The sequence below is a fragment of the Ornithorhynchus anatinus genome, chromosome 3, assembly GCF_004115215.2.
Source record: "Ornithorhynchus anatinus isolate Pmale09 chromosome 3, mOrnAna1.pri.v4, whole genome shotgun sequence".
Lineage (NCBI taxonomy): Eukaryota > Metazoa > Chordata > Mammalia > Monotremata > Ornithorhynchidae > Ornithorhynchus > Ornithorhynchus anatinus.
In genome coordinates, this window is record NC_041730.1 from 123,060,056 (window position 1) to 123,074,120 (window position 14,065).

General features: G+C 44.4%; 1 protein-coding gene and 1 non-coding gene across 2 annotated transcripts in view; one reads left to right on the forward strand and one right to left on the reverse strand.

Annotated features, from left to right (window-relative positions):
- The window catches only part of HPSE2 (heparanase 2 (inactive)), a 563,007-nt gene that overhangs the window by 86,968 nt on the left and 461,974 nt on the right, over nucleotides 1-14,065 (forward strand). The gene's annotated exons all lie outside the window — the stretch shown is intronic.
- Nucleotides 6,722-6,862, reverse strand: LOC114810862. The gene has a single exon (XR_003758552.1). It is a non-coding gene; the product is annotated as a small nucleolar RNA SNORA7 (small nucleolar RNA).

The following is a 14,065-nucleotide window of genomic DNA, read 5'->3' on the forward strand; positions in this document are numbered from 1 at the left end:
GACCATAGATGCAAAGACATTGGTCTCAGGGTTGAAACTGAGAAAACGGAGAACTCTTGAGAACTGAGAATGGGGAAGTTCTTGATTTCTGTTTCTCCACTCAGGCTAAAAACCCACTTGGTCTCCAATCAGATCCCAGCCCCTACCCACCGGTGGTTTGGTGCATGCTTCTAGACAGGGAACCCAAATAAAATAAGGGAAGTTTCCACAGTCAGTCATGTGATAAGAATTTAGAGGGCCAAGTCCTCCCCACAGATGCACACACACACCTAATTTCCACTGATGATAATATTCGTTACTTGCACGGATCCAAGGGCATGATCTGGCCCTTAGAAATTAAATTAAATAATTCATCATGTGAGATGCCAGAAAATATCCCAGATTTGCTGTGACACGCTATGAACCAGGAAGGGAAATATTTATGAAGGAATGTCAACACCAACAGTTTAAGATGATCCAGTGATGAAAATACAGGCCCTACCCTCTGCCTCTTCAGTTTACAAATAATTCATGATGTGTTTTCAAGTGTAAATGGGACCTTCCAATTGGATGAGAGGGATATGGCAAAATTTTCATTGTTCCCTTCTCTGTTCTAAAGCTGAGGTCGTTTGCCCTGGAGTGAGCCTGCCCTGCACTTCAGATCTTTTTCTTTATGCCCCTTCAGCCTTTAAGCAGCTAAGAGAAAAGCTGTCACTGCCATGACCATAGTGTGGCCTCCACCTAGAGTTGGCTACAGTCTGAACAAAGGCTGGGCACCTTTGGGCTGGAACTAGTGTAATAGTAAAGGGGGTGGGGAGTGGCGTTTATTTTCTCCTGGTGGGAGGATGTGTAGGTACAAGTCTTTGGGATTACTGGGCTCATGGGTGTGGAAATAAATCAATCAATTGCCACCACCTCTCCCTACAGGGATTTCACACATTCACCCCCTTCCAAATAGGGGAGAACTCAGCATATTGTTCTAAGCAAATCCAGTATAGGTTGACTCTCCTTAAAATAATCCCAATTTACTTTGGTCCTGGTTTGCCCAATGAAAAACTGGTCCTATGCATTATTGGTAGAGGGGTATTTAAGTAACTCACTGTCCCTCTCCTGCCCTGCCTCACCACCCTGCTTCAGTCCAGCATCAGAATGTTCCCTCTTCTTCCTCTTCAGAACTTTGTCTCGCCTCTGCCCCCAAAGAATGATGATGATAATTATGATAACAGCATTCAGTAATCAATTACTAGGTGTCAAGCGTTGTACTAAGAGCTGGGGTAGATTCGTAATAATCACATCCCACATAGACCTCACAGTCTAAATAAAAGAGAGAACAAGTATCAAAACCCCATTTTGTAAATGAAGGAACTGAGACCCAGAGAAGTTAAGTGACTTGCCCAAGGTCACATGGCAGACAAGGGGCTGAGCCGGCATTAGAACCCAGATCTTCTGATTCTCGGGCCCATGCTCTTTCCACTAGGCCACCCTGCTTCCCAGTCATTCCCAGATACTTATGCTCCAGCAATTCCTTTGATGGAGGGAATCCTAGATCTTGCCTTTCTCTTTCTGTTTATCCCCAGTTAGCTTTTACTCAATTTCTACTCATTTCCTCTAGGAACATTCCTCAGGATCTGACCTCAGAGACCTCTGATATTGAGCAGCTCTTCTTACTCCCTCGTTTCACACCCTGGAGAGTTTTCCTTTTCCTGAGTCCTCCTGAGGCCACTTCAAAGCTGCGTTGTTATTTCCTGTGGGACTCCTACAGCTTGGGAACTGTGCCCCGGGGCCCAACCGGAAGGGATGTTGGTGAAATCTGCAACTGCAGAGGGAGGGAGCAAAGATGGCACAAGGACCATGAGGAGTCCCGCTGCTCAACCTTGGCCCGTAGCACCAGCCCTGCCCCATGGCCCTCTTCTTTAGAGGAGGCCATTGGAAAAATCCAGTCATGGTTAAGGGAGATGGGGGTGGGGCCCCTGAAGTGAGGAGAGAGGAGCTGATGAAAGAGGAAAAGGAGGGTTGAGGGGAAAGGGACAAAGAAAATAGACAGGAAGGGGCAAATGGGAGAAGGAGTAGGTTAAGATGGAAGTGAGAAGCAGCATGGCTCAGTGGAAAGAGCCCGGGCTTGGGAGTCAGAGGTCAGATGGGTTCGAATCCCAGCTCTGCCACTTGTCAGCTGTGTGACTGTGGGTAAGTCATTTAACTTCTCTGTGCCTCAGTTACCTCATCTGGGGATTAACTGTGAGCCCCATAGGGGACAACCTGATTACCCTGTATCCACCCCAATGCTTAGAACAGTGCTCTGCACATAGTAAGCGCTTAACAAATAACAACATTAAGTGGGTGAGGTTGAGGTTGGAGGTACTTTTACAGATCCTTAAACACCAAGTTCTTCTAGATATAGCATGGCAGTATTCACTGCTGACAGGTTCACATAGATATTAGCAGAAAAAGTAAGTAAATTTGCAGAGATGTAGCTGCAGAGAAGACTATTGAAGAAGCGGTGTGGCTTAGTGGATAGAGCACGGGCCTGGGAGTCAGCAGGACCTGGGTTCTGGGCCTGCCTCCAGCACGTGTCTACTCTGTGACCTTGGGTAAGTCACTATATTTCTTTGTGCCTCAGTTGCCTTACCTGTGAAATGGGGATGAGTGTGAGACCCATGTGAAACAGGTACCGTGTCTAACCTGATTGACTTGTATCTATCTCAGTGCTTAGAACAGTGTTTGGCACGTGGTGAGTGCTTAACAAGTACCATAATTATTACTATCTGTTAAGTTGGCTTTAAAGCACTCAATCATTTTTTCCCCTCCTACCTCACCTTGCTGCTCTCCTATTACAACTCATTCTGCACACTTCGCTCTTCTTTTGCTATCTTCCTCACTGTACCTCGGTCTCATCCATCTCACTGGTGACCCCTCGTCCATGTCCTTCCTTTCTCCTGGAATGCTCTCCCTCCTCAAATCTGACAGACAATTACTCCCCCACCCTTCAAAACCTTATTGAAGGCACGTCTCCTCTGAGGTCTTCCCTGACTAAACCCTCCTTTCCTCTTCTCCCACTGCCTTCTGTGTCACCCTGACTTGCTCCCTTTATTCATCCCCCTTTCTAGCCCCACAGTACCTATGTTCACATCTGTGATGTATTTATATTAATGTCTGTCTCACCCTTTAGATTGCAAGCTTGTTGTGGGCAGGGAAAGTGTCTAAGTGCTTGGAAGACTAAAATATAACGATAAACAAAGTGCTCTACACACAGTATGCACTCAATAAATACAACTGAGTAAATGAATGAAAGTGAGCTCGATGTGGGCAGGGAATGTGTCTTGTACTATCCCAAGTGCTTAGTACAGTGCTTTGCACACAGTAAGCGCTCAATAAATGCAATCGAATGAATAAATGAAAGGGGGAGAAACAGGATTGAAGTAGAAGTTGGAGTGATTTTACCTGTTTGGTGTCCTTGTCCTCCTTTGTGATTTACCATCCCTTGTCTTCTTCCATCCACCAGGGTTTCTGCCCCGCAATGGTGGCAGTGGATGATATGCTGTGGGAGGCACTAGGCCAAGGCAAAATGGCTGCCTGGGCTGGAGATGGGAGTTTCCAGGCAGTGGGGTATGCCTTTCTGCTGCCCCAGTCATGAAGCGGGGAGAGGGTGTGTATAATGCTGCTATCTGCTCTCAGTTACTCCTCCCAGTCAGCTCTGTGACTGTGTCAACTCAGGACATCAATTCCTCAGCCCTGTCGGCGTCTTGGGCACATCCCGGGTTCTCTCAGGACCCAGAAGCCATCCTTACTCCTTTTCCCTGTCTACAGAGAAGTAGCGTGGCCTAGTGGATAGAGCTTGGGCCTGGGAATCAGAAGCTAGATTCTAATCCTGGCTCTGCCACATGCCCACTGTGAGACCTTGGGCAAGTCATTCTCTGGGCCTCAGTTACTTCATTTGTAAAATGGGGATTAAGACTGTGAGCCCCATACGGGACAGGAATTGTGCCTAACTCAGTTTGCTTGTATCCACCCCAGTGCTTAGTACAGTGCTTGGAACATAGTAAGCTCTTAAATACCACAATTATTATTAACATTATTGCCATTTCTATTATTATGTGGTGGAGGTTGGGAGGGAGAAGGGACTCAAAGGTTGGGGGAACTGGACCCTGCAGAAACTAGTGCTGGGCCTCTCCCTTCTCCGAATGATCACCAGGAGCTTCTCCACCTGCGCACCTGCCAGAGGGGGTCTGTGAGCAGTGGCGTGAGTTTGGACAAAATCCAGAACCCCAAAATCAGTCCTTCCACTCAAAGTCCTGGGAAGCTGGTGAGTAAAGTCACCCTCCCCTTCCTCCTCCCCGACCTAACTGCTGGAGCAGTTATCACCCAGCTGGAGAGAGGCATGCCAACACAACACTCCAGCACAGCCACAGTGTGGGTAGAGCCAGGGGTGTGCAGGGCAAGAGCTGGAAATGGTAGTGTCATTGCTCCTCCCCACCTTCACTGTTTTCAGCTCTCCCTAACTCCTCGAGAAGCTCCACTGATCACCCATCCACCTCTGCATCAAACAAAAACTCCTCACCATTGACTTCAAAGCACTCTAGCACATTGCCCCCTCCTACCTCAGCTCACTAATCTCCTACTACAGCCCAGCCTGCCCACTTTGCTCCTCTAATGCTAACCTTCTCACTGTTCCTCGATCCCGTCTATCTCGCTGCTGACACCTCGCCCATATCCTATCTCTGGCCTGGAGTGCCTTCCCTCCTCAAGTCCAACAGACAATTACTCTCCCCTCCTTCAAAGCCAAATTGAAGTCACATCTCCAAGAGGCCTTCCCTGACTAAGCCCTTATTTCCTCTTCTTCCACTCCCTTATGCGTCGCCCTGACTTTCTCTCTTTATTCATCCCTGCTCCCAGTCCACAGCACTTAGGTACATATCCATAATTTATTTATCAGTATCTGTCACCCCCTCTATACTGTAAGCTCATTGTGGGCAGGAACTGTATCTGCTTATTGTTGTACTATACTCTCCCAAGCACTTTGTACAGTGTTCTGCACACATTAAGTGCTCAATAAATACAACTGGATGAATGAATAAATGAGGGTGGCTTGGGTGGACTTCTGTTCTTTATCAATTAATCGATGATGTTTACTGAGCACTTACTGTATGCTGAGCACAGTGCTCTGGGCTGTGAATCCCAAGCAGGCTGAGAATCTAAGTCTCTGAACTGCCTCCCTATCCTGATTCCAAAGTAGGAGAGGGTTGGGGGGGGGAACATGGGCATCAGCTCACTGACTGCTCATGTTAATGCCGACTCTGCCACTTGTCTGCTGTGTAACCTTAGACAAGTCACTTCACTTCTCTGGGCCTCAGCTCATCTGTAAAATGGGGTTTGCGACTGTAATCCCTATGTGGGACAGGGACTTTGTCCAACATGATTTGCTTGTATCCATCTCACTGGTTAGTAAAATACCTGGTGCACATGGTAAGCATTTAAAAAATTCCACAATAACAATAATAATTCTAGCCTTGCACCGCTCTCAGTAGATCTGTTCCATTACATCTCACACGTCTCCTTGATGTCAATAAGGTCTGAGCTGGGGCTATATACTAGTATTCCCCACGCTGCCTACTGGCAGCCCAGACTTCCTTCATAGAGGCATAAACTATGAGACAATGGAGTTATAGTCCTTAAAATTGTAGCTGTTTCATGGATGGTTCTACTATGGGATACACTGTCCCTTAGACTTAACTGTCATGACTTAGGATCGGTTCCAGAGTCTCTGGAGATGTAATGTGAAATTCCTTTACATGTTACATACTTGGACAAATATTCCTAAAAGTTTATTTAATCTTTAGTAATGCGAGTCAAAGAATAACATGACAATATTAAATACATGAGAAGTGTTAATACGGTTATTAGTCTTTGCCAGGGGCTGTAGAAATAGAATCCAGTTAATACTGGAAATAATTTTTCTAATTTAAATTGAATGGCAGCTTTCTTTTTCTCTTCATAGAACAGTTTGCTACACATTAGTCATTTCTGACCATCTCTGCCTGTCAAACTCCTCCATTTGGTTCTTCTACTTCAATCATATTGATAAATTTATCTGCTTTCTTGAAAATGATACAACACTTTTTAATCTCAATTTTATAATTTTTAGCTGTTTGTGGAGAAACCCAAACTTCCTCATCTGTTTCGGCAACTTGCCGTGAACTTATCAATATTCAGTCAAATTCTCAATGGATAATAATTCCTCTCAATGCAATACAATGTACTCAAATAATCGCCTCTCAATTCAACAACTTCTTTGTCTATCTGTTCTGAGATCTCTTCAACACCTTGAAAATCTGACAGAAACAATGGTCAGAGCTTCCTCCAAGATCCCAAAATGCATTCATGGCTTAATCTCAGTTAGTGAAGGAGTTGGGGAGGGATCAATCTGTTTATCAGTGTTATGCATAAACACTCAAATATGATTGAATGAATGAATTTCTTGAGCCCTTACTGTGAGTATGTTTACTGTTTACTAAGTTCTTGTCTTGTCTCATGCCGTCGAGTCTTTTCTGACCCATAGTGATATCACGGACACATCTCTCCCCGAACACCCCACTCTCCATCTGCAGTCATTCTGGTAGTGGATCCGTAGAGTTTTCTTGGTAAAAATACGGAAGTGGTTTACCATTGCCTCCTTCCACGCAGTAAACACGAGTCTCCACCCTTGACTCTCTCCCATGCCGCTGCTGCCCAGCATGGGTGAGTTTTGACTTGTAGCAGATTGCCTTCCACTCGCTAGCCACTGCCCAAGCTAGGAATGGAATGGTTAGGCCTCTGCTTGACTCTCCCTCCCATAGCTAAACCTGCTAGAGTACTGGAAACTCTCCAGGTGCAACAACCCTGAGAGGGGAACTAAGAAGTTGGGAGAGTACAGTATATTAGGTAGACATTATAACTGCCCTCAAGAGGCTTATAAGAGAAGCAGCGTGGCTCACTGGAAAAAGCTCGGACTTGGGAGTCAGAGGTTCTAATACCAGCTCCGCCACTTGTCAGCTGTGTGACTTTGGGCAAGCCATCTAACTTCTCTGTGCTAGTTACCTCATCTGTAAAATGGGGATTAAGACTATGAGCCCCATGTGGGACAACTTGATTACCTCATATCCCTCAGCGCTTAGAACAGTGCTTGGCACATAGTAAGTGCTTAACAAATGCCGTCATTATTATTATTATTATTACAATCTAGCTAGAGGAGTCAGACATCAAAATAAATTATAAAGAAAGCAACAGATTATAAAAATATGTGCATCAGTGCGTTGGCTACGGAGTGAGTATCGAAGTGCATAAGGTCCCCAGTGTATAGGTGATGTGGAAAGGAGTGAGAATAAGATGGGGAAATGAGAAATTAGTCAGGGAAGACATTCTGGAGGAGATACGATTTTAATATTTACTTCTTCAGTAGCATTTGCTTAAAGTATCACAGCCTGTCTGTGTATGCCTGCCTGGAGCACTGTTCTAAATATTTGGGATAGTATAGTACAATAAAGCTGGTAGATGATAACCCTGCCCACAAGGAGTTTACAGTCTAGAGTGAGAGACAGACATTGAAATAAATGACAAATAGGGGGAGTACTTAATATTCAGTAAACATACCCATAGTAAGTGTTCAGGAAACATCACTGAAGAATTGAATGATGAATGAATGATGAATAGTATTTATTGAGCACTTACTATGTGCAAAGCACTCTACTATGCTTTCAGTAAATATTACTGTTTGTAAGCTAGTTGTGGGCAGGGAAAGTGTTTATTGTCATATTGTATTCTCTCGAGCATGTAGTACAGTGCTCTGTACACAGTAAGCACTCAATAAATACAAATGAATGCAACCACCCCAGAGATTCATTCAATCGTATTTACTGAACATTTACTATGTGCAGAGCACTGTACTAAAGTTTGAAACCCAAGGAATGACTGTATTTTGAGCTACACTGGTCTTGACTCTACCATTTCAAAGCTTCGTATATTCTATTCACATTAAAGGTCATTAAAAAAAGAAATAGCCGATCTAGAAAGAAATGATCCAGGATGTAGCTACAAAGCAGAATTTTGGCCTTTGTATGGGAAAAAGTCTTATTATGTGTAAGACTTTCTTAGGTAATTTGTTTGGCGAAGGTCAGATATTAACAGGGGAAATTAGAGAGTTGGTTTACACACATTGTTTTTAACCAATCTGCCATGAGGGTGATGTCTTCTGTGTCAGGCTCTTTGCTGAAGATGATAGCATTCTTACAGCTTCTTGAATCTCAAACAACTCTCATAAAACAGCACTTTAATCAGCTCTGTGAAACCGAATCAGAAAACTGCGTACTTGGCATCAATTAAGTTTGTAGGATGATGGAATAGGGCCATGTGATGCCAAGATTTACAACATGACTCAAATCCACACACTCTTTTCTTGTGTTTCTAATGGGTACTTGGTTCCAGATTCTCCAGTTTCCAAGCCAACAGGAATCCGCCCTCAGACACAGAGTCTATACGAGAGGTGGTATTTGAAGAGGCCACTTTGTTTTGCATTTCTCATCTAGAGCTGCCAAATGGGCAAGTATCTACTGCACCATCTTGATGTAGTCTCTGGCTCTTTTCCCTAGACATCATTTGCTGTTTCTTCCAGGCTGGGCCCTCTCTATGGGTAAGGGGAGAGTTCTGAGAAAGGGGCCTGGAAGCTATACTTCAAGGGCATTCCCAAGATTTGTAGAGTGTGGGTGTGCAAGCATCCTGGTTCTGCCACTTATTAATGATTATTATTCTGTTCCTCCTTCATCCTAACATCCTTTTGGGGCAGTCTAGAGAGGAGGGAAGCAGCATAACCTAATAGGTAGCTCACTGTCCTAATCCTGGCTCTGCCACTTGTCTGCTGTGTGACGATGGGAAAGTCACAACTTAACTGTGCCTCTCTTCCCTCACCCGTTAAATGTGAGCCCCGTGTGGGACATGGACTCTGTCTAACTTGATTAGCTTGTATCTATCTCAGTGTTCAGTGAAGTGCCTGGCATTGGGAAGCAGCATGGCGCAGTGGAAAGAGCCTGGGCTTCGAAGTCAGGGGTCATGGGTTCGACTCCCGGCTCTGCCACTTGTCAGCTGTGTGACTGGGGGCAAGTCACTTAACTTTTCTGTGCCTCAGTTACCTCATCTGTAAAATGGGGATTAACTGTGAGCCTCACATGGGACAACCTGATTACCCTGTATCTACCCCAGTGCTTAGAACAGTGCTCTGCACATAGTAAGCACTTAACAAATACCAACATTATTATTATTATAGTGAGTGCTTAACAAATACCATTTTTTAAAAAAAGTGGGGGGGAGAGGAAGGGGGTGCAACAGGGGACCACAAATCAGTCACAAAAAGCAGATGAATCAGGATAAAAATGGAACCTCTTATTTCCACTCTGTCTCATTAGTGGGAGTTTGTCACTTTATCCAACTCCAGTTCAGTTTCCAGCTCTTGGGAAGTGCAATACTTGGGGATCCTCGACCTAGTTGGGAGGACTTTGGGGCCACATCTGGGGCCAATCAGGGACATTATATAGGAGGGAAGGGTGAGGGACAGAGGGTGAGGTGGGGGTTACCTTAAGAGCCCTTGGGATCCTCCTCCTTTCAGTCTTGGCTTCCCAAAGCAAGATTTTGCCAAATTTCTGGCCATCATTGTTTATTACTGATGAAAGGGTGCCCTTAGCAATCAAACTGTCTGAAGACAAAGCATGTCTTTAAAACTCAGACTGAAATATAGCCTCATGATGTTGGACCTCACGGGGCTCAACTCCAACTGGCTGCCTTGGCCCTCCTAGAGACATTCTCCCTGATGGAGGAGCCATTATCTGGTCAGCAGATTTTTTTGTTGCCCCATCCACTCCGCTTGCCTCACCTTCCCTCATCTTGCCAGCCATCTTGTCCCATATACCGGTCCCTCTGACTCAGCCCCGTTTCTGTCCTGTCCCCACCCTGGACTCATTCTCCCTCCTTCCCCTCAAGTCCCTTATCTCCTATGGCTTTGGAAGATTTGGGTGGCAGAGACAAAATGAGGTTATGCAGAATAGGGGAATAGGAAAAGTGGAGATTCTGACAATCTACATCTCCAGCCCTGATCTCTCTTCTTTGCAGTCTCACATTTCCTCCTGCCTTCAGACCATCTCTACTTGGGTGTCCCACCAACACCTCTAACTTAACATGTCCCCAAAGAATTCATTTTCTCACTCAAACCTTGTCCTCTCCATGATTTTCCCATTACTGTAGACGGCACCACCACCCTGATCTGACTCACAAACCCGCAACCTTGGAGCAATCCTCAACTCTTCTCTCACATTAAACCGTATTCACTGTATTCAGTCTGTCACCAAATCCTGTCTGTTCAACCTTCACACCGTTGTGAAAATCTGTCCTTTCCTCTCCAAACTGCTACTGCCTTAATCCAAGCATTTATGCTATCCCAATGTGGCTACTCGTCCAGGATCATTTTTCTACAAAAGCATTCAGTCCATGTTTCCCTACTTCTCAAGAACCTCCAGTTGTTGCCCATCCATCTTTGCAACAAACAAAAACTACTTACCATGGGCTTTAAAACACTTAATCACCATGGCCCCTCCTACCTTACCTTACCTTACTTCCCTGATTTTCTACTTCACCCCAACTCTCACACTTTGCTCCTCTAATGTCAACCTACTTGCTGTACCTCCCTCCCTCTTTATATCCGACAAACGATCACTCTTCCCACTTTCAAAGCCTTATTAAAAATACACCTCTTCCAAGAGGACTTCCCCAACCAAACCCTCATTTCCTTTTCTCCCACCCCCTTCTGGCTCACATTTGCACTTAGATTTGCACCTTTATTCATCAATCCCTTAGATCCCAGCACTTATATATGTATCCATAATTTATATTAATGTCTTTATCCATCTCTAGACTTTAAGCTCACTGAGGGCTGGAAACATGTCTACCAACTCTGTTATATGGTACTTTCCCAGGCACTGCACACAGTAAGCACTTACTAAATATGATTGACAAGTTTATTAAAAGAAAAGACTGGCAGGCCAAAATGGACAGGGGAGGGGAGGATGAACAAACTGAGAGAGTTTCTCCCTCCAAGTGGCAGTAAACTTAGTGGATACAGGGAGGATTCTGTTGTGGTACCCCTCAGGGCAACCCACCAAGGCTCTGTAGGATTAGGAGAAGTTAGTAGTTCATTAGCTATCTTTTTCTTCTGCAGGTTTAAAAATCTCAACCCCTTTCACCTTACCTCAAAGTTTTTATTGTTCCTTTCTTTAGTCATTTTTGTCGATCTACCTTGAAGCCTCTCCAATTTTTTCATAGCCCTCTTCAAATGCCTAGACCAGAATGAAACATCAAATGCAAAAATGAAATCACCATTTCAGAAACATGTCAGTTTTTCAGCTTTACATTGTTGGTTATATCCAACTTGTAATGCTCCAGTGGAACTCTTAGCTCTTATACATCATCAGACATTTCCCATGTTGCATTGCTGCGTTTTGCCCCCTCTCAAAATGAATTCACTTGCATTCGTCCCTAGAGATTTTCATTCTGTTGCTGTTTTGTCCCTTCCCAATTAAGTGTTATTTATTTAGTGCTCCAAAGGTGAGAGTACCCAATGCCTGCTGGTGCTATTATTTTAATGTCTCATACTAAGTGATTAGACATTCTGATGGAATATGATTTTAATGCAGAGTTTCTGGCTGAAGACTCAACGTTTGTTGCTAGAAGGTCTCAAGATGAATAGCTTGTCTCTGGAGATTCAGGGCAGCTCCCAGAGAAAGAGAGGTAATAATTATGGTATTTGCTAAGCACTTACTATGTGCCAAGAACTGTTCTACGCGGTGGGGTGGACACAAACAAATCAGGATGGACCACGTTGGGCTCAAAAGATCAATCCCCATTTTACAGATGAGATAACTGGGGCACAGAGAAGTGAAATGATTTTTCCAAGGTCACACAGCAGGCAAGTGGTGGAGGCAGGATTAGAACCCATGACCTTCTGACTCCCAAGGCTGTGCTCTATCCACTACTCCCAAGGCTGTGCTCTATCCACTACACCATGGCTGGAAGCATTATAGGGCTCCCAGAGAAGATGCAAGTGCAAGATCCTGGACTGCCTTTTAATAATAATAATAATAATAATAATAATATTTGTTAAGCGCTTATTACATGGTAGGCAGTGAAGACTCGGTGACAGGTGAGAGACAATGTCCCTCTACTCCAATCCTTTCCCAATGGCTAGCAGTTCCTTCCTTTGAAAGGGACAGGTAATAGTAGACCAGCATCAAATTGCACTGAAAGCTCAGCGAACATTTTTTTTTCTGGCATTTGTTAAGTGCTTACTATATACCAGGCACTGTACCAAGCATTGCAGTAAATACAAGCTAATCAAATTGGATTTAGTCTGCATCCCACATGGAGCTCACAGTCTTAATCCACATTTTACAGATGAGGTAACTGAAGCACAGAGAAGTGAAATGACTTTCCCAAAGTCACACAGCAGATCCAGTGCTGAGTTGGGAGTGAGGTGATCTGGCTTCCCTTCTTGCTGGACTCTGTGTCCCTAGCAAGGACAAAGTGATTAGGAATGTTACCCCTTGATGCTGATTTTGAGGCAAGTTTCTAATTTGTACTTATGATTTGAATGATGGAATGAAAGATGTGCCCATTAAATAGGAGAAGCAGCATGGCCTAGTGGATAGAGCACAGGCCTGGGAGTCAGGAGGACCTGGGTTTTAATCCTGCTCTGCCATGTGTCTGCTATGTGATCTTGGGCAAGACACTTAACTTCTCTGTGCCTCAGTTATCTGTAAAATGGAGATTAAGACTGTGAGCCACATGTGGGACATGGACTGCGTTCAAATGGATTAGTTTGTATCTTCCCCAGAGCTTACAGTGCCTGGCACATAGTAAGTGTTTAGCAAATATCATAAAAAAAAAAATCTGCCCATGATTCTACATTGGGTGGGGAGGCGAACACACACCCTGGAGTGCTGGATTTAAATTCAGCCTGGGCAAGTAGATGAAATGAGGAAATGTACATTGAATGTAATGCAATTTTCTGTTGTACTCTCTCAAGTGCTTAGTACAGCACTCTGCACACAATAAGTTCTCAATAAATACTGATTGTGATGATGACCCACAGAGAAAGCCCAGGTATCATACTCCACCTCTGAATCCATCCCACCTGATTCTACCTCCCTTTCCTGAACAGACAACATTTTAATTCTTGTCAAGCGGAGCAGCTATCCATGGTGCATGACTGGCCTCTGACCAATTAGGAAGCACCTAAGAGGAGGGAATCTCCCAATGTTCCCACCTTGGCTCCCTGAACTCAAATGAAGACTTTGTAGCCCTTTAGAGCTTAACTGGTAACAAAAGAACTCATGCCAAACCCCGGGTAGTGAGCCAGCTAACAAATCAGGTCACCTTAGTGCCCCAGACAGAATTTTTTTCTACCCAGCATCAGGTTCTTCTCCTAATTTGACATTGCCAATTAGAACTTTTATGAATGAAAGTGAAAATGTGGTCAGGTGATTAAGGCTTTTAATGTGAAAATAAGGAGCTCTATATAGAGGAGGGGGGGAAGCATGTGACTATAATGAGCTGTTTCATTTGAAACCTCACTCTAGTCAGAGTGAGAACCAGCTTTTTAACTGATTAGTACAGTGTTCTGCACACAGAAAAGTGCTTAATAAATATGATTGAATGGATGGAACTGGAATAGATATAAGTTAATCAGGTTGGACACAGGCCATGTCCCATGTGGGACTCAGTCTTAATCCCCATTTTACAGATGAAGTAATTGAGGCACAGAGAAGTGACTTGCCCAAAGTCAAACAGCAGCAAGTGGTGCAGCCAGGATCAGAACCCAGATCCCCTGACTCCAGGCCCATGCTCCATCCACTAGGCCACACTGCTTCTCACTTTAAAAGGGTCATTTTAAATCATTTATCTTGCATTAATAACTTTTGTTGACAGGAGTTGAAGCAGAATGGGGAGAAAGTTGTCCCCAGAAGAAAGAAATGGAGGGGAACTGCTGGCACTTTATGCCTGGAGGATCCGGGATTAC